At 48.3% G+C, this 25,504-nt stretch overlaps 1 long non-coding RNA gene across 5 annotated transcripts in view; it reads right to left on the minus strand.

Annotated features, from left to right (window-relative positions):
• Positions 1 to 25,504, minus strand: part of LOC131765599 (uncharacterized) — a 207,776-nt gene that overhangs the window by 121,306 nt on the left and 60,966 nt on the right. For all 5 annotated transcript variants that reach the window (XR_010835562.1, XR_010835559.1, XR_010835558.1 and 2 more), the window contains exon 4: positions 4,689 to 4,869. This is a non-coding gene — a long non-coding RNA (uncharacterized lncRNA). The remainder of the gene's footprint in view (positions 1 to 4,688; positions 4,870 to 25,504) is intronic.

A 25,504-nucleotide genomic window follows, 5' to 3' on the forward strand; every position in this document is an offset into this window, starting at 1 on the left:
AGGATGAAGAACCAGGCCTATTGCATCCAACTGTGAGTTGTTCAGAAGTGCCTTCTTATGTCATTTTCAATAAGTATTTGTACAATGCCTACGAGTGCCAGGTACCCTACTGTGTGCTGGGGACACAGTGGTAGACAAGACAGATAGGTTCCCTGCCTATCAAATGGCCACAGCAGTTCAAATGAACACAGACTTCCCAACTTTCTAAATCATTGTGAGTGTAACTGTCAGCATATTCCCACTTCTGTGTTTTGAAATCCATCAATAATCCAAGGACACTCCCAGAGTCCCTGGCTTGATGTTGCTCAAGATGAATTGTTTTGCAGGAAAGTGAATATTATTGAGCATCTTCTACGTGTAAGACTTGGTTCTATAAACATGAGGTCCATTTTCACCCCTCAGGGAGCTTAAATTCTGGGGTGGTTGGAAGAGGACAAATGTTTGATCTGGGTTACACAAGTTTTCATGCCTGAAGGAACCATAGGGAAGGTCCAGAGCAGCTGTGTCTGCTTTGGGGATGAGGTGACCCTAAAGGTGGTAGGATTCCATCAGGCAGAAAAGGATAGGAGATGACCCACAAGAACAAGTTAAGGGGCAATGCCCAAATGGGGAAAAAAGCAAGGTGAGGATGGGGATAGGAATCGAATTGGCCCAGAGACGTGGTTTGGCACCTGATCAGAAGACCTTAAATACTAAGCCAAAGAATTTGGACTGCATCCTATGGGCAAAGGGACATTTCAGGCCAGGAAGTAACGTGACAGACCCAGTGCTGTGGGAAGATTACTTTGACATCTGTGATGGAGATGATTAAGAGGGAGGAGACCCTGGAAGCAGCAAATTGAGGCCTGAGCAGCTTCGGAGCTTTCAGAGAGGGGCTCACACCCTCTGGGTTTGATTCCTGGCTCAGTTGCTCCGCTAAGACTGAGCAAATCCTCCTGTGGAAGACTGCTGATTGCCTCCCAATATCCACTTCCCCCTCTCTCCTTTCTAACAAAATCTTGAGTTTGTCTGGGGCAGCAAAATTCCCTGTTAAAAATATTCACCTCCTCCAAATCTAGATGAAGATGTCCGTATTTCTGGCCAATGAGGCATACAAAGAATTTTATAGTGGGGCTTCTGGAAAGGTTTTGTTTTCTTGATAAAAAGACATTGATCCAGCCAGCACAAATTTTTTCCTTACCCACTTCTTCCAGCCTGGAACTCAGTTGTGAAGCCCGGAAGTGGTGCAGCCATTTGTGACCATGAGGATAAAAGCTACAAGTAAGTCAAGGATGGCAGAGCAGAAAGACAGCAGGAGTCTTGATTCTTAATGACTTTCTTGAACAGCTGTACCAACCTGGACTGCCTATCTCTAGCCTTCCTATTATGTAAGAAAAATAACTGTTTAACTTATTTAAGGTTTCTCTTAAGCAGTCAAATATAATTCCTAACTGATATACATGGCTACCCTGAATGCCTCACTTTCTCCCTCTTTTCATGATCTCACAGCCTGGCACAGGAATGGATTATCCATCTACCATGTGCTTTTCAGAAGCTGCCCGCAAGAACAGCTGAAGAGGCCCTCAGTCTATACTGCCCCCTTGGTCCCAACTCTCTCAGCCTTGCAGGGCCTCCCTAGCTTGCCTGGATCTTCCAGAGACCAGAAGGCAATGCCAGCTGGGACAGCCCCAGGAGATCTCCAGCTGTGAATCCAAGGCAAGAGTCCTAGACCAGCAGTCAGAAGTCCTGGGATGCCGGACCACCTCTGCTACTAATCAGGACATGACCTTGACCCAGTCACTCCCAATTCCCTTGGGCCTCAGTCACCCTATCTTTGGAATGTGGGGACTGAGCTAGGTCAGAGTTTTCAAAGTATGCATCAATTAGTTTGCATTTAACTGTAAATAATAAAAGCAAGCAAAAAACGAACAGCAAAAATCAAAAACAAAAAGATAGTGTATTCAAACAGGCTTAAACAATAAAGAAAGTTATCATCTGATAAAGTCCAGAGACAGGACCACTGCAGGGCTGGTATGGTCAGCTGCCCACCAGTGTTGTCACGCACTCTGCAGTTCTCCATGGATTAGCTTTGTCCTTGACCTGGCTTCCTTCAGGGGCACAGGATGGCTACCACAGTACCAGGCAGCACCACCAAGGCACACCCCTAGCCAAGAATGAAGTAAATCCATCTTTCTTGTGTTTGATTTTTAGGAGCAAGAAGTTTTCCCCACAAGGCCCTATCAGACTTCTTTATACGGCTCATTGGCCAGAAGTGCCCCTTTCCAACCAATCACAGAAAAGGAAAGACGGGATCGCCATCTGATCTGAACGTATGCTGGAGAGCCAACCATGACCAGTACAGAAAGGGAGCCCTCCTCTCTAAAGAAATACCACATGATCCCATGATACAGAGCAGATAAATGCTGAGGCCCTTGGAATGAAGTTAGGAATGGGAAGAAGGCTAGCCCCACTCCTACTGTCCTCAAAGTCCCAGTCACAGAACCCTGGAGCCCTTAACACCAGTTTGAAAGCCACTGGGCTTGACGTTGAAGGCAGCTTCTCACTCCAACACCCCATGGGTCTCTGCTTCTATGATTAATGGCTATAGCAGAATGGGGTCAATAAGAAAGGGGAAACCACCCACATCCCCTGAGGTTACCCTGAAGATGGGGCCAGTCAAAGGGCCTGGGGCTTCTTCTAGCCTAGCCAGAAGAAGCCTAGCTTCTTCTGCAGCTAGGAAAACTATGGATTGTGTTGTACACTCATCATAGTGACACACATTCATACAACCTTTTCCAGTTTGCAGGTACACATAATCTCATCCAGTCTAAGAAGCTGCCCTATAAGTAGTGTATGGCACAGGTGGCTCTAAACTAGAGCCACAGAGGTGGGGACACCGAGGCATAAAACAAGGAGGCCTCGGCTCCCAAAGCCAGGGTCTGGAAGAGCCTAGCTGGAACCATAGGCTGCCAATTTGGCCTAAGGGTGGGTGATGCTCCTGGGAAGTTGAGGATACAAGGAAAAAAGACATAGGCGTGACAGCAAGGCCCCAGATCACGGAGGCACAGGCTTGCTGGCTGGGTGATTGGGTCTCTCGGTCTCTCTGAGCCCCATTCCCCCCAGGGTCACTGGGAGGACAGGGGCGGGGGGGAGCCCCGTGAAGGGTTGTTTAAAAGAGCTGTGGGATCTTCCAGGCTGAGGCTGCAGACAGCGTGGGGGAGACAAGCTCTGTTTCCTTACTTCAGACTATACCTGAAGGGAGACTGGGCCCAAACCACAGGCTGCCACCCTGTGCCTGGCCACCACCTCCTCCTGGGGCCCAGCACTTCCCCCACTCCCTGGAGGCAGGCGGCTGCTGAGGGCACTCCCCACAAGCTGGTTCATTAAAGATTTGCTCTGTGAGCAGCAATCAAAATAAACAGACCAGCCTGAAAGCCAGGGAACTAAAAACCAATTAAGAGGGAATGGAGATGGAAGGAGGGGTGGGAGCGGGAGGGGAAAAGAGGCCGGGGCTTTCCAAAGACTCAGTTCCCATGGCAACCAGCTTCCAAAATAGTCTGGGAATGAAAAATAATGAAAACCACAGCGGAGAGAAAAGCGATCCTGGCAGGAGAGTCCCGACCTCGGGATTGGCTAAATCCCCTTGCTCCTGGCTCCCAGAGGGCGCCTCGGTGGGTCAGAGCACCGGTGACCTGTCCCTCCCCGCACACACCCTCCCCCTGCCCACCCGTTCCTCTTTCCCTCTCAAGGCTGTGAATGGTGCAGACCCTCACAGGCCCTGCTGCCAAGGCCCCAGGATGAGGGAGCCACAGTCAACACCTGCCCCACGGGGAAACTGCCACGGAGGCGGGGAGGGCTAGGGACAAGACCGGAAGGGGAAGTTCAGGGCAGCAGGAGGTCTGCCAGCCTGGTTTCAGAAGGCTTCCTGGAGGAAGTGACATTCAGACTGAGATCTGAAGTAAGAGCTGGCCAAGAAATGAACAGAAGGAAGAGCGCCTCAGGAAGAGAGAAGTGGAATAGAAAAGGCCCAGGAGTGGAGGAGCGGGAGAGAGAAACACCAAAAGTTGGGTAGGGCTGACAGTTATTGAGCTGGGCATGCTCTGTGGCAAGCTGAGTGCTTTTTATGCACTGAATCCTGAGTGCTAAGAACCCCTGCAGGCTGCGACTCCCAGATTTTGTAAAGGTGGTGGAGCCAGGATCCCAGCCCACATCTGTGGACACTACACCTGCCCTCTTTCCCCTCTGCCTGGAGCCGGGCCTTCCGGGGAGCCCCCAGCTCCCTGCCCCTTCCCCTGCCTGGGTGACAGGGGAGCCCTGCATGGCGTTTCTAGCATCACTTCCTAATGATATCTCGGAGGAGGCCCCTCGGCCCACCAGGAGGCATCACCGTTTAACCATCTCCAGACCCCCTTGTGGTCTGGTTTCTGTTTCATTGGTGAGGCAACAGGAAAGCTGAGATCCTATTAAGCTGACTTGCAGTTGCCAAAAAGGAATAACGGCCAAAATTAAGTTAACCCTTTCACACTCCCTCGCTTCCTGAGCCACAGAAATAAGAGCCCTGAACCATATTACCATCAAGGGAAGCAACACCTCAGCCCCAGGGGAATGGGTTCCCAGGCCCAGAGGGACACCTGGCCTGCGGGACCCTGTTCTGCACCAGCGTAAGCAACGGTGTGATAACGGGCAGTGCCCTGCCCACCAGCACTTACTCAGTGGACGGGCTCCTAGTTGGGAAGCAGGACTGTGCTAACTGGACCTGGGTCTTCCAAACAGAAGGAGGCAAGGTGAAGGCTTCGCAGTTCAGTGGCAGCTCTTAGGCTCTGACTTTTCACTCTCTTTCCAAGAAGCCAAGCCAGCACCAAGTGGGAGCCCACTGGAAACGGGGTGCACCTGAAAAGGCAAAAGCACAGCCATCAGATCCCAACTTAGTGTCCTCTGAAGTCTGTGAACAGGACAAGGGGAACGTGGGCCAAGGAAAGGGCACTGGACTGAATGTCCAGGAAGCTGGCTTTGAGCAGAGTACCTGTCCTGTCTTCGTGGTGAGTGAAGCATAGACTTTGTAATCAGAGCCCCCCCAGGCATCAACCCTAGTTCCATCATCTGGTAGCTGTGCGATCATGGGCAAATGACTCCTCCTGAGCCTTGGTCTCCTCAACAGTAAATGGGCACAATAATACTGACCCCATAGGGAGGATCTCTATAAGGGTGACAAAAGGTGCCAGAGTGCCCAGTGTAAGCTGGGGGTGGAGTAGGAACTCACCAGCATTCCTTCCTCCCCTAAGCCTCAGCTTCACCAACTGTAAAATTGGGTACCAACTCTCCTAGGTTAAGTGTGCAAAGCACTCGGAAAACTGCAGAGGCCTATGGATTCATGCAAGGGGCCTCTGGCTGGAGAAGATGCTGAATTACTCCCTTTCCAGCCCACACTACCCTCAGCATTTCTCTCACCTGCCATCAGCCGTAAGGCCTTCCTTACCCTGCACAGCCCCTTCCTGGGTGGCCTTGAGGAGTCTCTGTGGCCACAGAGTTAAAAGAACATTTATGGGGCAAATATGAGAAACTCACAGCAAGCGTAAGAAATTGGGATTATGATGCATCCCCGCTCCCTGGCTTCCCACTTACTGTTGAAGGAGAGGAGGCCCAGGCACAGAAGGTGACCCTCCTGAAGTCATAGCTTGTAAGTGCCTGGGTTTGGAACCCCAGGGCTGTCCCACGCCGAGGCCAGTGCTCCTGCCCCAACCGCACCCCCAGTTCACTGGCTGAATGACTCCCAGGCTTCAGGGGCCTGTCCAGGGCCAGCACAAGGAGCCTCCTGAGACCTGGGGTGGGTCCCTCCTGCTGTGGGTGCTGAGAGTGGTCACCCTTCCGCCAGCGGGAGAGAGTGACATGCTGAGTTACCACCGGCTTCCTCGGGCTGCCCGGAAGTAGCCCACAACGTGATGGGAAGGACAGCCTGCCCGGGAGGGGGTGACACTCAGCCCTGGGTTTGAATCTGCACTCAGCTGTGCAAACTTGCACAACCCTGAACCTCTCTGGCTCTCAGCCACCTCAGCAGTACATCTGCAAATCCAGGAGAAACGTGCCCCATCTCACAGGCTGTGGGAAGATTGGAATGAGATGACTGACAGGTGTTGAAAACCGGCAAACCTTGTTGTCTTTTGTAATTAGCACACTCATTATTTGTTTGTGTTTCTAAGCAGCAGATTCACTAAGTGGGTTAAACAGCTTCTCACTCCCCACTCCTTGGGCCTCCCCATCCTGTTGACACTAGTCCTGCTTTGTGCACCAACAGTGAGAAGATGAACACATGCCCGGCGAGCAGAGTCGACTGCTTATCTCAAGTGCTGGCTGTGCTGACCCTGAGACAAACTGAGCCGAGAGAAGCCAAGTGTGGTTCCTCCATCTGACTCTCATAAATTAGTAAGATGACACGTCAGGTCAATAGCCACCTGACACATTTGTGTGGGGCACGGGGCTCGCCCTTTACAGATAGAATCCTAGGAGCATCACATCACAGCCCTGTGATGGAGCAGTGACTGACTTATTTCCTCCCTTCCTCCCTCCCTCCCCCCCTTCCTTCCTTCCCTCAGATTTCCACCTTTGATCCCCAAAGCCACATTTCCAGGCGGTCCCATGGCTGTGCCAGGGGAGGAGGGACTGCTGGCCTCAGGGACCCCGTCCTGGGCAGGCAGCAAGGGCCCAGCCATCTGAGAGGACCCAGGGGAACTGACCCAGTCAGAGCAGCAAAGGGAACAGAGCAGGGGGCAGAGATCTGGGGCTCAGAGAAGGTGTTTGCTTGGAGATTTGGGGCACCAGGCCAAGTAGGGAAGCCCTTCTGCCTGGATGTCCATGAAAGACGTTTCCCAGCCAGCCCCACAGATCCACACCTCTAAAGCTAATGCCAGAGGCTCCCGCAGCAAGGCCTGGGGCACCAGAGGCACACAGTCAAGGAGTATCAAACCAAACCAACCAGGCAGTCAGATGAAAAGGCAGCCCCCTCCAACATCAGAGGACAGCAGGGGAAGCCCCCAGACAGCTGGGCCAGGTCTTGAGGAAGAAGCAGGGAGTCAGAGAAAGCCCAGAGCAGCTGAGAAGGGGGGCTCTGGCCCCGAGAAGCTGGATTCAGGGGCTGAGGGGAAGCCCCCCCCATCCTGGGGGGCTCTGAGGAACACACGCCCCCTAGGCTCTAGCTGGCTGCACTCCCATGTCCCCGGGGGCCACAGAGAGATATGCTCAGCCACTGGGCTCAAGGGGACCCTATGTTTCTCACGGGTCATCCATTCAACCCTCACAGCCAACCCCAACCCCATGAGGCAGGAATCATCATGCTCAGTTAAATCTAAAGAATCTGCAGCTCAGAGAGGTTAAGTAACTCACTCTGAGTCACACAGTGTCCTTGTCAGGTTCATCTGGCCACAAAGACCCTGCATACTTACTGTCTGATGGGTTAAAATCATTAACCAGTGACTGTTCTCAGCCTCCCTCTTTTACCCCTCCTGCTAAAGGGACTCCGGCCAACCCACCTCCCGGCCTCTCCTTCCCACCCTTGAAGTCATCCCTGCCGGGGAAGGTGGTTCCCCGGGCCTTTGAAAAGCAGAAATTGGAAGAAAGGGGAAAAGGAGAGAAAGGTCCGAGAGGCACTGGGTGGCTTTGAGGTGGAATTATGGGGAGAGGAGAAAGCTGTGTCCTGGGGAGGCACAGAGGTGGAGAGATGTGTGGGCTCAGAAGTATCCACTTCCGTGACTGAGAAATCCGAGGACAGAACTGAAGTTCTAGAGAAATCATGTTTGGCTTCTGAACTCTGTTCTCTTGAACCAACACCACTGAGGCTGGCCCCCATGAATCACAGATGTGGAAGCATCTCATTTGTAAGGAGAGAGGAGGAAAGGAAAGGGAATTGGGACTGAGGCAAAGCAGAGACCAGCCTCCTCTCACAGCCTCTTTGCTTTCCTTTGTGTGGTGTTCTCCTCTGTGCACTCACCACTTGCTTTGTTTCACTTTTAGTTTCTGCTCCGGTATGACTTCGGTTAGCACACAGCCCACCATGGCCACCTGCAGCATCTCTTCAGTGCTTTTCTAGAATGATGACAATTCTGTTTGTGTTCCCACTGTGAACTATTTCATTGTACTCATGTTTCCTGGTTCAAAAATCATTTTCCCACAATTAGGTCTCTTTTTAAAGGTTATATTTATCTTTAAAGCTTAACCTTCAGCTGTTCTTTTTTTAAAAAAATTTTTATTTATTTTATTTATTTATTTTTGGCTGTGTTGGGTCTTCGCTGCTGCGTGCGGGCTTTCTCCAGTTGCGGCGAACGAGGTGCCACTCCTTGCTGTGGTGCGCGGGCTTCTCATTGCGGTGGGTTCTCTTGTTGCAGAGCACGGGCTCTAGGTGCACGGGCTTCAGTAGTTGTGGCTCGTGGGCTCTAAAGCGCAGGCTCAGTAGTTGTGGCGCATGGGCTTAGTTGCTCCACGGCATGTGGGATCTTCCCGGACCAGGGCTCGAATCCATGTCCCCTGCATTGGCAGGTGGATTCTTAACCACTGCGTCAACAGGGAAGCCCTCTTCAGCGGTTCTTGATGCATCATTGTGGTCTCATGTTTTGTAGCTCCATTATCAAGTCTAGGGCTTGTGAATCTATAGAACTGTATGTTGATCCTTCAAGAATTCACAAATATAACTGGTTTATTGAAGAGTCCCAACTTAGTGGGAAATAAACACAAAAATGGTTTTATGTCTTCTATCCTCCCCTATCTATACTATGACAAATTCCTTTTCTCATTGGTTAAAGGCTCCCTTAACTATAACTTGGTCCAACCCATACATTTTAGTCTCCTTGAGTTTCCAGGACAATCTGGTTCTGTTCATTAAGACGCATTTCTGCTTATTGGTTTGCTTCTTCTCCTCCCTTTCCCAGGAGAGGCCAGAGCTGTAGCCCCAGTTAGTTGCAATGGAGAAGGGATCTGATCTGATCTTCACACACTTTCCCCCACTTCCTCCTAGGTTCCAGGTCATCCAGCGTTTGGGACAAAGAGAAGGAGGTGGAAAAGGGCACACATCTTCTCACTCAGTCAGGCTGAAGTCCTCTCCAGGTTGGTTGCCTCTGCTAATTATTTAGTTAAGCCAAATGACTTCTGGCGCCTCCAGTGCGGCAGGCATCCACGGGCTGGCTCTCCCATGGGATGCATGTCTGGGCTCTTCAGAAGGCCGGGCAAGAAGCAAAGGGCCATTTGCTGCTGGTACATCTCACTCAGCAGGCAGCCTGCTGCGGGGGAAGGAGGGGGCAGGTGGTGGGGTGGGGAGGGGGCTTGGTGGGGAGGAGATAGGAGGAGGGAGAAAGGGGAAGACAGGAGGGGGTAACAGTAAAGAACTCATGACCAGCTACCTTATCCTTATCAGCATCCACTAAACCCACAGGGAACTCTGGAACCCTGGCTTTGCCAAATAGCGGGAGAGCTGCCGCTCCTCCTCCTCTGCCAGCCAGCCCTCTCTCCTGCTCGCGTCACACAGGGGCGCACCAGAAATTCCCTTCTTCCATTTTGTGGGCCCCTTCAAAATAGAAAAAGGCTTTTGCAAGCACCTCCAAAAGATTTTTTTTTTAACTTTCTGCAAAGAGATTTAAATGTGGGCAAATGATTTTTGAACCATCCAGGAGACATAGGTAATGGGTCCTTTAAGAAAGGATCTCTTGCATAGAGAACAGACTTGTGGTTGCCAAGGGGGGTGGGTGAGGGATGGACTGGGAGTTTGGGATTAGAAGATGCAAACTATTATATATAGAATGGATAAACAACAAGGTCCTACTGTATAGCACAGGGAACTATATTCAATATCCTGTGATAAACCATAATGGAAAAGAATATGAAAAAGAATGTATATATATGTAGAACTGAATCACTTTGCTTTGCAGCAGAAATTAACACAACATTGTAAATCAACAATACTTCAATTAAAAAAAAACAGTAATGGGCCTCTTCGTGTCCCCCATTTTTGGCTTTAAGGAAGAGAAAGGACTCCCTTTCCCTCTCCATTGCAAGGGGAAGAATAGCCTCTCCCTTTATGAGAGCTGCGGACTTCCCCCCAAAGCCACCAACTCCCAGCTTTCTCCCAGTCCTCTTCTACCATTTGAGGGGTTGGGACTTCCACCCAGGGGGCCCAGGCAACTGCAGGAGTTCCATTTGTACAAGGTGAACGTGCCTGCATACAGGAAATGGTGCGCGAGACAAGACTGCCAACCAAGTTGCAGAGCGGATGGCTTAGCCCAAGGCGGTATGCACTGAATCCCGTTGGCATTTTAAACTGGCAGGCCAATTATTTGTTTCTGTCTGGACTGAATGTGCCTTCATTAGGGGCTGTGGATAACTGTGATCACATGAAACTGTCAGACAAGCTCATCTGGACAACCTAGGGGCAGGTCAGAGTGAATTATCGTGCTTCACAGTCCTTTTGAAGAAAGGCAGCTTTACTGCTTTTATGTAGATACAGTAATGGGAACCAGGTGTGACCAGGAGAGGTCCTTGGGGAACTGCTTCAAGGACCAGCTAAGAATGAGTTGTAGCCAGCAAAGCAGTTGTCTATATGTGAATGATGTGACTTTAAATGTCTTGCTTGAATGTCTCTCCTAACATCGTTGTCTATGGCTTTGTACTTCCATGAAAAAAGGCTGGCTAAGCAAAGGTTAACTTCTTCCCAGCAACATCCAAATTATTCCAAACCTCAGATGACCACCTCCCCAAAATCAAAGATGTTTGCCTGAGTTGGCAGCTCATGGGGAAGCTTGCATTTCACAGCAGGAAGAGGAGTTTAGCCAAAATTTCCACATGAGACAACCTTGATTTCCAGCCCTAACCCATCTCAAAACGAGTATCTCCAGACCTGGGTGCTTAGTAATACGAGATGAACTTAGCTGAGTTGAAATATCAAGAGGAGAAAGAGGGAAAGCTGAAGGCTCCCCTATGGGACCGGACCTGGACCAGATCCAGAAAAAGGTATTGAAATCGTGAATCATTCAATTCAGTGACTACTCTGTATCTGATTCTTTTGGGGGGGATGCTCTGATGAACAAGCCATGGTCCATGTCCTCCAGGAAAACTGAATCTTGTACTTGAGAAGGGACATCCATAATAACAGTGGCACAAGGCAAAGTGAAGGAAATGCAACAGGACAGAAATAAACAGCATTCCACAGTGGGGCAGAAGAACCACAAGAGGCCCTATGAAGGAGAAAACTTTTGAGGTCAGCTTTAAAGCTAAGTTTTTATTTTAAAAAACTAAACTGATAATGGACACATAAATGAGTATAATTAGAGCACAATTATTTGAAGAACAGTTTGGCAATACCTCCTACAGTTGAGGATATGCATTCCATCACCCAGCAATTACACATCCAGGTATATATGGTAGAAAACTCTCACACATGGGCTAGAGGAGACACACACAAAGATATTCAATACCACTTTCTATGTGATGTCAAAAAACTAGAAATGACCTAAATGTCCACTAATAGATAAAAGGATGAATAAACGGAGGTATATTCATACAATGGAAAACTACACAGAGGTTGAAATGAATGTTCTAGAGCTTCATGTATCATAATGGAAAAATTAGAAAATTTTGTTCAAAGCATTTAAGGATATCTCTGATCAATCATTAGTCGGTCACTAGGCTGACCCAGCAAGAGACTTCAATGGCTGCATATACAGGAAATACAGCTTTTATAGAATTAGTCCAGCAAAGTCACTAAGCAAGCCAACTGCAACAGCAAACAACAAACCCTTCAAGGAAAGAAGAATCTGATTTCCAGACTTGCCATGTTACATCATCTACGCCTAGACATACCATAGCCAAACTGTCAAAAGATAAGAAGAGAATCTTGAACACAGCAAGAGAAAAAACAAACAGACAAACAAAACTCATCATATACAAGAGACTGTCAATCAAGAATTTTCTATCCAGCAGGACTGTCCTTCAGAAATGAAGGAGAAATTAAGATATTCCCAGATAAACAAATACAACAGAAGTCACAATAAATGTACATGAGCCAACCTAGCCAGAAATTGTTAAATTGGATGTTTTTAATCTAGCTATATGCTAATTTACAAGAGACACACTAAAATATATGGACCCAGAAAGTGTGAAGTAAAGGGATGAAATTAAAATATAACAAAAAATAATCACTGAAAGAAAGCTGGTATAGTAATATCAATATCAGATAAAGTAGATTTTAAGGCAAAAGGCATAATTAGGAATACGGAGGATCAATACGTAATAATGAAAGGAAATTCACTAGGAAAGATATAAGATTTTTTAACGTGTAGACACCTAACAACATGACTTCAAAATATATAAAGTTTGACAGAATTACAAAAAAGGAACCAACGTTTCTACAATCATAGCAGATCTCTCTCTAACTGAGAGAGCAAAGAGATACTATTAGTAATGATTTAAATTAACAATCTTAACCTAATGGACAAATATAGAACACTTCACTCAGTTGTTATATTATTCATTTTTTTTCTTGGAATACTTATAAAGACTGACCATGTATTATGCACAAACTAGAAATTAGAAATTGACAGCAAGAAATAACTTTTAAGACATTATTTTGTAAATTGATAAACACATTCCTAAATAACTCAGGTGTTAAAGAAGAAATTATAATGGAGAAAATCTTTAGAACCTAACAATAATTAAAATAACGACATTTCTAAATTTCTTGATGCATCTACAGGGATGTTAGAGAGAAAATCTGCATTTTCACTTAAGGCTTATGTAAGAAAAGTAAAGGCTACAACTTGGAGTTAATTGTCCAGCTCAACTTAGTGAGGAGGGAAACAACAAAGTAAACCCAAATAATGAAGATGGACAGAAATAATAAGGATGAGGACAGAGATTAATGAAATAGAAAATGGACATAGCAAGCAACAATAAAACCAAAAACCTGGTTCTCTGAAAAAACTGATAAAGTAGACAAATCTCTGACAAAGCCGATCAATGTAAAAAGAGTGAAGGTACAAATGAACACTGGTGGAGCCAAGCTACCACACCAACCATGAACACCCATCTTGAGAATGTTATGTACTTTCTGTTAAAATAGCTTTCTATCTTGTTTAAGCCATTGTCACTTTGAAAGTCTGTTTCTTGCAATCAAACCTAATCCTAACCAACACAGAGGGCTCATCCAGGCCTGGGCTGAATCTGGGCATCCCAACTAGGCTGGGCAGGATGGAGGATGGTGGGAGGCAGTGATCAGGCAAAGGAGGGGTGGCAGGTCAGGTGGTAGCCAAGTTGGGTTGAGGTGGCAGCTGGGACAGTGGCTGGCAGGACAAGCGGTAACCACAGTATGTGGCAGACTGCCAAGCCTGCTTCCAATAGCCTCCTGGCTTCCCAGGTGAGTTCACCCCTGAGCTGACTCTTGGGGCCCAGACTCATCGGGCAGGTCTGGTTCCTCTGGGACAGGGGCCATATACCAGACTTTTACTTGCAAGTTTCAGGAAGCCCGACTCAAACTGGTTTAAACAATAAAGACAATGTATTCACTCATTTAGCTTAGTTCAATTCAATGGCTCGAACTACGATTCCAAAGACCCACCACGCTGGCCCCACATGGTCCCATGCTACCCACCCTCCAACAGCTCCAGATTCTTCTCTGCTGAGAGAAAAATAGCTTCAGCAGTCCCAGACCTCCCATCCATACCCCACACCATCCAGGGAGAAAGATTTCCTTTCCTAGGACCTCCCTTAGTCTAGTGATTAGTGCTCTCTCATTGGCCAAAATTAGGTCACGTGCCTTTTGCTAAGCCAATCAACTTGCTGATTGACTTCAGCCAATCAGGACCCACCACTGGAGCTGCTGCTAAGCTGAGTGACCTGTACAATTTACTGGGCCTCACTCTCCTCATGTTTCATAGAGGATGTTAATAATACCTAACTTGTAATGTTTTCAGACATTATAAATAAAATCAGAATTTAGCCAGCACAGTGCAAGATACTCTCTGCATTTGATCAATGGTAGCCATTAATAGATATTAGCACTGGGACTTCCCTGATGGTCCAGAGGTCAAGACTCTGTGCTCCCATTGCAGGGGACCCAGGTTCGATTCCTGGTCAGGGAACTGGATCCCGCATGCCGCAACTAAAGATCCCACAGTCGGCAATGAAGATCCCATGTGCCGCAACTAAGACCCAGCACAGCCAAATAACTAAATTTTTTTTTTTTTTTAAAGCTATTAGCACTAATACTAAAAACTGGGGCTCCATTCTCAATACTGGAGTGAGAAAGTTGGGCTGGGGCTTTCAGTCTGACATAAGTGTCAGTCTGGGGCTTGTTCCTGAGAAGAGGGACTGGTACCAACACTAAACTTGACACCCAGCCCTAGGAGGTAAACTGAGGCAGTATGCCCATAGTACAGCTGAAAGCGCAGGGATCCAGGGAGGTCCACAGTTCCCCCTAACCCTCAGCAACCCGAAGAATAAAGAGGCAGAGATGACTCTGCCCAAACATGACTCTCCTCCCATTTTGTGACCTCCCTGGGGATCATGCAGGCCCCTGGGGTGGGGCTGTCCCATTAAATGGCCACATTCAAAGTAAGAGGAGCAGAAAGGCTGCAGATCCCCCCTCTGGCTCAACTCATGGTGGGTGACAAGGTCATATGCCCTGACAGGCCTTTACCCAGGGAGAAAAATCTTTCTAATAGCCCAGAAGAATGCCCTAATCTGACATCTCGTTTAGCAGATTATTGGGCCTGGCTTTGATCTCTACTGGGCATAATGAGTGCACCTCTTGGGCCAATCAGCAGTCATTAATTAGCAGAGTGGCCTGCAGCTGGGCCTGCCCGGGAATGGGGCCCTCAGCTTGCGAATTGAGAGTTGAGGGTGATGTTTGTGAGCAAGTCAGACCCAGAGTGAAGCTCCGGGATAGATCTGGGTCACCAGGACCAGCCCTGGGGTCTCTCTGGGAAAGTGCTCTAAGCTGGGCCTTCAAATGGCACATGTGATACACCAGGGACTGGGCAGCGAGCAACGGCCCCCACTCCCTGCAGTGCATCACCCGACAGTGAGAATACAGCACCGACTCAGCACATAGTCGACGTGTGTGACACCACAGCACAGCACCAGGATGTGCAGGCAGTTCTGCATCTGGCCCTCTCCTAGAAGGTCAGACCCTGCCTCTCTGACTTATTGACTCTTGACTCCCATTTCTCTCTCTTCTTGGGTCCCCAGCATCCACGCATGTGGATGGGAGCTGACAGGCAAGAGAGTTGGTTTTGGGTCCTGTGGTTTCATTGTCTCTAAGAGTAGCGGGACTCAGTCCTGCATTAGGATTGGGGTTTCAACAGGGATGTGACTGGGAACACAGATGAGGAGGAACCACGCTGGTGTTCCTGGGTCAGAGGGCTTGGCGGCACGGGGCGGGGGTGCATGCTATAGGCTTAGCATAGGAAGAGCTGGATTTATATGCCATCCTCTGCCATTCACTAAATAGCCACGTGACCTTCGGGTAAGTCCCCTTAACTTCTCTGCGCTTTGTCCTTTGTGTCAGGAGAAGGTTATTTTTCCACATGGTGGTTGCAATATGGGCTATACTTAGTTTTTTAATAAAACCAAAATACAGAATTACTTAATACATGTATTTTAAGTGTTCAGAATTATTAATTTCTAAATCAAACTAAACATTAAATTTATTTTAATTTCAAAATTAATAAACAGATAAAACATTAAGTAAAACATTTATTTATAGACATATAAACATTAAACTTAATGTTAATTCAGAATCAATCATTAGGAGACAAACATTTTAAAATAAATAATTATTCAAATAATTATTATTATTCAAAGGATAAACAAGAAATGTAATTAACTATGAAAATTAAATATTATTTGATCTTTTTAATACAATCCTGAAAAAAAAATTGTGTCATTGTTAAGTCAAGCACATTTGTGTGCAAATTTTCCCCATTGCTGTGAAAGCTCTTTCTGATTCTACACCATTCAGGGGAACAGTGAGGAGAGAGTTATAACTAACACCAAATTCTTCTTTTGATATTATCATAATGGGAAAAAAAATCTATCTCTTGTTAAATAAATTTTTAATTTGTTAACAGCTTTTTGTTTCTTTCTGGCGGAAATGGGCAGAGACTGAGGCCTTTTTATTGACAGTAAGCATTCACTTTCATTTTTTTTAACAAAAGCCTCCTTTACTCTCATCAGGTATAGAAGGAGACTCCCACATCATAGGCTGTATCCCTTTCAATGCTCTTGTGCTCTTTGAAGTAGAACTAGAGCTTCAGAAGAAGCTTTGCTGTGTTGATTAGCGTTTTCTTTCTCCTCTTGAGAATTATGGAAATGTAAAAAAAAAAAATGCTTCTAAATGAGTGTCCCTTTGTTCTATTTGGAATTTTAATGTAGCATAGAACTCTCTGGGTGGTTTCAAGACAAATTACTCTGATTTTAGATTTTTTAAAAAATATGAACTAATAGTATTACACTAAAAAACAATTGGTGTGTGATACATTAAAAACCCACACAGAGAGACTAATAAAAACTGGCTTTGTCCCACGCACAGCAACAAAGACCGAATGAAGCCAAAAATAAATAAATTAAATAAATAAATTTAAAAAAAAACACAAAAACCTGGCTTTGCAATGGCTTGTTCCAAGTAGATCGTTTCCAAATCTTTTCTACAGTCAGGATCCTTTATTGAGGGACCTGAATGTAGAAAACCAGCAAAAGCAGGTGTCCTGGAACCAAGTGGATGCAAGGGCCCAGAGCCGCTCCTCCTCCCTCACACCCCCTACACACACTCACACACATTAGCATGACGAAGGGGATAACGGCCAAAACGCCCCAGTGGACAGTAACGCAACATTTTCGGGGGGTCTTTAGACCTCTATCTAGGACCTTTCCACCCCTGAACCTTGATGAGCAGGCCATGTCCTGTCTCACTCACTCCAGCCAGATGGCTGGTGCCATCTTCTTCCAGGCCTCACAGCCCTTCCTGGTTTCCAGAGTTTGGGTTCAGATTTTATGAGAATTGCTAGTTCCCTCATCATCCTCATCTCCTGATCCTCTCCTCCTTCCTCTATCATTGTCATCACCTCAATCACTCCTTGCTCCTTGCCCCACCCCCTGCAGCCTTCCAGCTCCTCGATGGCACAGATGGCCCTAAGAAGGCACATCCATGGACACACACACACACACTCACACACGCACACACACACACACTCACCACCCACAAGTCTGCAAAGGACCTCCTGGAGCTCCTGACTTAGAGATGAGAGAAGGGCTTGGCAGCCCTGCCTGGCTCCCTCCATCTGCCCTTGTGCATTTATTTATTTATTCAACTCATTCTTTTGATAAAAGTTTATTAAGCACCACTCTGTACCAGCTGCTGTGCTAGGTTCTGGGATTACAGTGGTGAGAGAGACAAACAAGGTTCCTGTCCTCACGGAGCTTACAGTCTACTCAGGGAGATGAACATTAAAGAAATAATCATTCAACAGAAATACTTGATAACAATGGTGTAAGAATGTCTTCCACTCCCTGTGGTCCTCCTGCACTGCCTGCAGACACACATGGAGAGAGATCTAAGGGCCTTTAGGGTACCAACTCACTCAGCTCCTACCTTCAGGAAGTTCTGACAGCCTGAGAAGCCTTGCAAAGGAGTCCAGCTGTTCCAGCAGGTCCTCCTGGGCCACAGGAAAGACGTGGACAGTGGCCAAGTCCACTAGGCCCCTCCCCAGCCCTCCTTCCTGACTCGGGGCATCCTCAGGGCCGGGGGAGACAGGGGCTCTCCCTCACCCCATACCCACAGACAAATGTCAACAGCACCAAAATGGATCCAAGTTTTGTGGGGCCTGAAACCTATACAACTTAGAGAGCTGTCTTTAAGAAAACAAAAACAATATACAAAAGTAGAGTAAAAGTGAAAATTTATGTCTTTAAAATGCTTCTCATTCTTTTCTAGAAGTCCCATCACTCACTCATTTTTTTAAAAGCTGCCAAATACACAAAAAACAAAAATAATATTTTAATAAATTCACTCAACTGACATCCTCTACATTTTGGGCTGTATGTTCTCTTTGAGTGCCTCATCATATGGCAGTGATTTCATGATTTGGCACTTTCTATACAGAGTATAGAATGGTCTTTCCTCCTAATATAGTTGATAAAACTATGCACTTTGTTATTCAGAATTTAGAAACGTTTATTTCAGCTTCTCAACCAATGTCATGTGAATTTTTAGGACTGTTGTCAGTTGGGTAAATCCTTAACAAGTTTCATACATGAGCTGTAAGATTAAAAGAACTTCCCACAGACTAGCCTCTGGCTCTGTATATTTCAAATCTTATTTCCTTACCACTTCCCACAGCTTCCTGTCCTGAGAGCCATAGGACATGTTCTCACTGCATCACACCAGGTGAGTCAACACCACGGGAAGTAGGTGAATTCCTGGAAACCATCCCTCCCCCAATAACTGTAACGAGACACAGAAGTGACCAAGAGCCACATTCATGAAACACTATATACATATACTGCAACCCACATAAACACCCGCCCATTCGCCCACACTAAACACATCCCCAACTCAAGTTTCCCTAAGCTGAATCCCAAAAATGCCCACAGCTATTCCAACACCACCTGACAGGAGGGAAAATGGGACACGGGGCAAGTCAGGGGGAAAAGAAACAGCAGCCTTCAATGACTGTGGTCGAAATTAACACACTTTTGCAAGTTTTTACAAAAATGAGACCATGTGAAAGCATCTCCAGGGCCCCTCCCAAGGCCTCGGAAGGACCCAACAAATGAGGGGCCCAGTAAGGCTCTGCAAAGGGGGAGCAGCCCTTGGAGATGAAAGAGGTGAGGAGAAGAGTAATTACTGAGGCAGGGGCTTCGGGCTGCGGCCGCTGGCACAATTGTCTTAACAAGTGAAATTAGCCCCAGATAAACCTGTACCTAATAAACCTGGGATGCTCTGTGCCTGGAGCCTCCAGAAGGAAGGAGGACTTCAAAGCCCAAGGCCGGGTCATCAGAGACAGTTGTCTCCCCCAGGGCCCAGGGCCCAGGCTCCAGGCCTGTCCATGGGCTGTAGGCGAAGGCAGGGCCTGAAACCCACCTTCACATGCCCAGCACCCAGCTCACACAGGAGCACCCCACAGACTTCTGTACCCAGATACACCTTTGCCACCCCTCCCCACAACGTTTTCATACCCAGCACCTCATCAGACAGGCTCCTTGGACTATCAGGAAGCCCAGGACTGGGGTCCCCTCAGGGCCTCCTTGTTGGGGGTGGGATGGGGCAGGCGAGGAAATGCAGAAGCCCCTTCCTTCCTATTCTCCACTCACAGGGTGGGAGTAGGGGCACTGGCTGCCACCTTCCTTTTTTTTCTTTTAACTTCACTGAGGAATAAGGGACACATAATTGTATATATTTAAAGTGCACAATGTGATGATGTGATATACACATACATTGTGGAATGATTATTAAGATCAAGATAATTAACACATCCATCATTTCACAGTTAACATAGTTAACGTTTTGTGTGTGTGGTGAGAATGCTTAAGATCTACTCTCGGGCTTCCCTGGTGGCGCAGTGGTTGGGAGTCCGCCTGCCGATGCAGGGGGACGCGGGTTTGTGCCCTGGTCCGGGAGGATCCCACGTGTCGCGGAGCGGCTGGGCCCGTGAGCCATGGCCGCTGGGCCTGCGCGTCCGGAGCCTGTGCTCCGCGACGGGAGAGGCGGCGGCGGTGAGAGAGGCCCGCATACCGCAAAAAAAAAAAAAAAAAAGATCTACTCTCTGCAACGTTCAAGTCTCTAATACCGTACTATTAACTAGAGTCACCAGGCTGTACGTTAGATCCTCAGAACTTACTCTTCTTACAACTGAAAGTTTGTACTCTTTGACCTTCATCACCCCATTTTCCCCTCCCCCAACAGAATGGCAACCACCATTCTATTCTTGCTCCTGTGAAATCCAGCCTTTCTTCTTTAACGCCCATGCCAGCACCGGGGTCCGAGGCTCTGTAGACCTGGAGGGCTCTCCTGCCCTTCCTCTTCTTTTAGCCCATGTATCTCTTCCATCCAAGGAGCAGGGACTGGACGGTGGACAAGATGCTGACTCCGTGGTTCAGAGAAGAGTTATGTACTGAGCCCAAGATCATGCCAACCTCACAAGATACAAGCTAGAGAAGGGGGTGATGTCACCCACTGGCGCCAGCCTCCACCCCAGGACAAGTGGGAAACCACGGGGGTGACAGGCTCAGAAACTTCCAGGGCTGAAGGGCTGGCCAAAGTCCTGACTTACCTCACGCAGGCCCTGGGGCCCAGAGACCTGCCCCATAGCCCTGGCTCCTAGGCTTCAGGGCAGCATAAAGCCCCAGGTTTTGCCAAGGAGCTTGGCTGATCAGCAAAGGGTCTTCAAAGAACACCAAGTTGGGAGTCAAGGCCATGGGTTCGAATTCCAGGTTTCAGGAGTTTGGGGAAAGTGAAGGGAATCAATGGCCACAAAGATCCTTGGATGGTTAGGTGAGGGGGTTCATCATCCTGAGTAAAAAGAGCCACAAGCAGGCAGATCGGCCAGGACTAGCTGGGAGTGGGCCAGGCCTTTGAGGCTCTTCCGCTCAGGAAAACCCTGTTCTTCGTCCTGAGCCAGAGGGGGAAGGAAAACAGGAAACACATGTTCTGTAGGGGAGACTGAGCACCCAGCCCCAAGAAGCCTGCAGGGAGGACCTGCCCCCTAGATGAGAGTTTCCCAGCCCCAGGGCTGGGGACCCAGCCCTGACCAGCCTTGAGGAAGAAACATGCTCATCAAGCTTATATTGATACAAAGAGCCCAGATCTCCTAGGCCGACATCTGCGTTCTCACTCACAAACCTCTGTGTAGCCTTGGGCCAGGAGCTCAGCCACTCTGGTCCTCACCTTCTTCCCCTATCAAACGGAAGCGATTGACCCTGCCTCCCTCTCTGCCTTGCCTGCCTACTTGGCTTTGGAAATGACAAAGCACCACACCACACACATGGGAATACTGTTGGGAATCCCAGAGGGCTTCCTCCCTACCTATGCTTCAAGTCAGCCTCCAGGCCTCAGCCTCCAGGAAGCCTTCCCTGGTTGCCCCAAAGGGAAGGACTGACTCGCTCATGTGATCCCCTCTGGCCTTCACCGTTTACCCCTCTTTGAGGGGCCTGACACATACTCTGCATCAGACAAAAGTAGTGACATCTGGTCATCCTATGCATAGGTCATGAGCAGCTTGAAGCCCAGCCCACCCTGTTATCCTTCGTGTCGTCCTCGGGAGCCAGCAGGTGTGTAAGAAGCCCTGGTTGGAGGCACAAGGCCTGGGTCAGATGAGAAGTCATCCCTGCCCTCCATCCCACCCACACCACTCCCCCTTGATCCAGTCTTGGCCAGCGGGGACTTGGGATTTTACCAGCACAGTCACAAGGGTACCCAGGGAGAGCAGCCCAGAAAATCCCAGGGGATCCCTGTGAGATCCCTCCTGGCTGCCTTTGGCCTGGACAGGAGGAGCCCCAGGAAGCCATCTGCCCACACCCTCCTCAGACCCACACTGCAGGCCTGGTTCACGGCGCTCCGTGTCTCTAAAGGCCAGAGCCTGGTGTGGTTTGAGGGGCTCTGAGAAGGAGGCTGCCTGAAGTGTGAGGCACGGTGTTAGCACGGAGTGCATCTGCCTGTGTTGTTCCCTAGTGAGTTTCCACGTGTGTTGCCCCTGTTCCTCTTCAGCAGCCCCCTCAGAACCTGGCCGGGCGATGGTGACCAGCAGGTGGCTTGGGGAAGGGTGGGGCCTGGTAGGGAGAAAGGAGGCCAGGTTGCTGGGTCAGCTCTCCCTAGAGTGGGAGCAGGCAGAGACAGCCATCGCAAACCAGTGCTCTCCCTTGCGCCGTGCAGAGTCGCCGTCTCCCGGCCACTCTTGCATCTGGGAGGACCGTAAGACTGGTTCTCATGGCAGGAATGTGAGCTATTGCATCCTGGCCAAGGTGGTTAAGAGAGTTACCTTCTCTATTTCTTCCCTGTCTGCCTGTAGGATGCAGAGAACCCCGAGGCCATGAGGGAGGGCGGAGCGTTGATGCAAGGAGCCTGGATCCCTGAATCACCACACAGAAGGCCCCCTGCCAGGAACATCCACCTTGAATGGTTACGATTGAGAATTAAAGTCTGTTGTGCTCAGCTATTGACATTTTGGGATTTATTCGTTTCATCAACAAACATTATCCTAATTCAGTTGCCTTAGAGGAGCAAGATTGCAGAGAATAAAATGAGCTCGACACCCCAGATCTGCCTCCCTAGACCCCATTTTGAACTTGGAACATGATCTGAGCCCACCCCCTGTCTCACCCATTGGTTCGGCTCCAGTTGCGGGGAATGCTTTGAGTTCAAAAACTGAGAGCAGAACTGTCCATTTCTCACTCATCTTCTGGCTCCTCCTCATCAATCCGGCCTCTCTCAAGCCCCACCTATGCCAGGCCCTCCAGTTTGGCATCCTGACTGGACCCTCTCTGCATTCCAACCTCTGGCATTGTGTCCTGGCTAGTACAAGGTCTCTCCACTCACCTTTGACCCTCCCCCCCAGGGTCACAGTTCCTACACTTACTTGGTGCCCTCAGTCTGGCCCCTCCCTTCCTCAGAGGCTGCTATGAAAGTCCAGAGGCCAGATCAGGCCCATGATGTCTATATTCGCAGAACGGCTAATGCCTCTATGCTAAGGGCTTTCTGTGCCTCAGCCTAATCAATATTCACAACAACCCTGTGAGGTAGGCAGACACCTAGATCACCATCCTGATTCTGCACTAGGTGTTACAATTCCCATTTTACAGATGAGAAAACCAAGGCATGAAGTGGTAAGTCACTCATTCTAGGGTATGTAGCTCATACATGGTAGAGCCAGGCCTAGAATCCAAGTCATCTAGACTCTGGAGCCCACACTCTGACATCACCAAAGGCCAAACTAAGGCCCCTGCGTTGGTAATGTGAGGTGGCCCTGGGACATTCTACGGAGTCTTCCTAGAGAAGGTGGCATTTGGGGTCAAGTCACACAAGCTCACTGCACCTGGCTGTCCTTCCAAGGTTCTGCCAGTTGCTCAGGGGTGTGTGTGTGTGTGTGTGTGTGTGTGTGTGTGTGTGTGTGTGTGTGTGTGTGTGTGTGTGTGTGTAAAATCTACATAGGCTTGGACATGGATATACAACAAAGAAGGGCTTTAGAGCAGTGCTAGCCAATAGAAATGACACAAGCCACAGGTGCAAGCCATGTGTATCATTTAAAATTTTCTAATTGCTACATTATAAACATGAAATTAACTTTAACAAATTATTTTATCCACTATAGAATACTGTCATTTCAATATGTAATCAACGTGGAAAATTATGAATGAGATCTCTTGCACTCTTATGTGCTAAGCCTTCAAAGTCCAGTTTGTATTCACCATGAAAAACACATCTCAGCTCAGTGTAGCTACATCTCAAGCAGTCAAGAGCCACAAGTGGCTGGTGGCCGCTGTCTTGGACAGCACAGCTCTGGAGAGGGTCTGGGCTTGGGAGGTCAAGCTGACCCTAGGAACAAGGCTCTAGGACATGGTGGGCCTCCCAGGCCCTGAAGGGCACACATGCTTAGGCCCAGCTTAGCAGAGAGCTACACAAGTCTGGAAGTAGCACGCAAGGCAGTAACTCCTGCAAAAACACAAACCGCTACGTGTTAGGATTCAGGGAAAGGAGTGGATGGTTTTAATTTGCTGCAAAATTGGCATGTGTTTGTACTGTCCTATTTACAGTAGGCTCTCTAAGGAGGCTTGTAAACAACTCAAGGAGAGTCAAGGAGTCCAGCACTCCATGCAGCCGTTCTGCGTTCCCTGATTACCCCAGATCCCCGCCTTACAAGCAAGTGCAGATTAAACCCAGAATGTTTTCACGACCAAGGAGCATGGTCTATGAAATGTGACGGGAAAGAAATCTGAGCGAAAAGCCAGGTTGGGAAATTATTGCCAGCTGTGGTATGTGGGAGCCAGGGATGGGAAGGGACCCCAAAAGGAAGCCCTGAGTCCTGCCCTGTATCATCTGGGGTCTGTATCTAGCCCCGGAGGTATCACCCAAGAGAGAAGTTTCAAAAACTCAAGTTAGCCTGCAGAATGAGTGTGAAATTATCTGTCAGAATCAGTGGTGGCCTGGCCTGGGACTTGTGTGGTCATACAGCTTCCCTCACTTACAAGGGCCCGTGCCCAGAAGGGCCCCATGCTTGGTTTAATGCTCTGCTGTCGCCATCTCGAAATTCTTATTAGTTTTGGAACCAGGGTATTTTCATTTTGCACTGGGCCCACAAATTATGGAGCTGGTCCTGAATGGAGGCCGCTGCAGGAAACAAGAAGTCCCTTCTGCCTGAGGTCCCCTGCTGGGGAGGGGCTCAGCATTCTTGTGACCTTTCCAGGGACCAGTCCCCTGGTCCAGCCCCTTCAACTGTGCATAGAGAGACCATCTGGAGGAAAGGCAGAGCCGGTCTGACAAGGGCTGCCTAAGACCGCCCTGGAGAACAGCACCAGGATGTTGTGTATTTTCCAAAGTTCGATTCACAATGGTCTCTTTTCATTTAAAGAAAATACTGCAACCATTTCCTAGCAAAGGTTAAGTCTTTACACTTAAAAAAAAATGTTTTTTAACCTGCCAAGGAATGTGCTTTTTTAAGCTTGCTTCCTGCCTTTCCTGAAGTTGAGGTTCCCTCCCCCTCACAGGGGGAGAGCCCAGGGGTCCTATGAGAGCAGTGAACTGCTCCTAAAAGCAGGTCAGGGAAGGGGCAGAGGGCAGAGGCACTGGGAGCCAGTGTTGGGTGGCCATCCCCTGATTTACCCAGAGCCAGCCAATCAGGACAGGAGCCCCTGATGCCCAAAGTCCATCAAAGTCCCTTACTGTAGAATCTGTAGGATCTCTATTAAAGTCTCCTTTCTCATTGTTGACATTAGTTTCTCTCTCTCTCTCCCTGATTAATTTGAGCAGAGGCTTATTAATTTTACAGGTCTTTTCATAAGATCAACTTTGTGGATTCTTTCTATTGTTGGCTTGTTTTAAATTTCATTAATTTATGCTCACATCTTCATTATTTCTATCATCCTACTTTCTTTGAATTTAGTTTGCTTTGGGTGTAGTTTATTTTTCTTGAGCTGGATATTTAAATCATTGATTTTCAGGAGCTTCCCTGGCAGCGCAGTGGTTAAGAATCTGCCAGCCGACGCAGGAGACATGGGGTCGAACCTTGGTCCGGGAAGATCCCACATGCCGCAGAGCAAGTAAGTCTGTGCACCACAACTGCTGAGCCTGCGCTCTAGAGCCTGTGAGCCACAACTACTGAAGCCCGTGTGTCTAGAGCCCATGCTCCACAATAAGAGAAGCCACCGCAATGAGAAGCCCGCGCACCCCAACGAAGAGTTGCCCTAGCCCTTGCTCTCAGCAACTAGAGAAAGCCGCGCACAGCAACAAAGACCCAACACAGCCAAAAATAAATAAATAAATAAATTTATAATAAATAAATAATTG

The sequence above is a fragment of the Kogia breviceps genome, chromosome 11 (assembly GCF_026419965.1).
Source record: "Kogia breviceps isolate mKogBre1 chromosome 11, mKogBre1 haplotype 1, whole genome shotgun sequence".
NCBI classification, from domain to species: Eukaryota; Metazoa; Chordata; class Mammalia; order Artiodactyla; family Physeteridae; genus Kogia; species Kogia breviceps.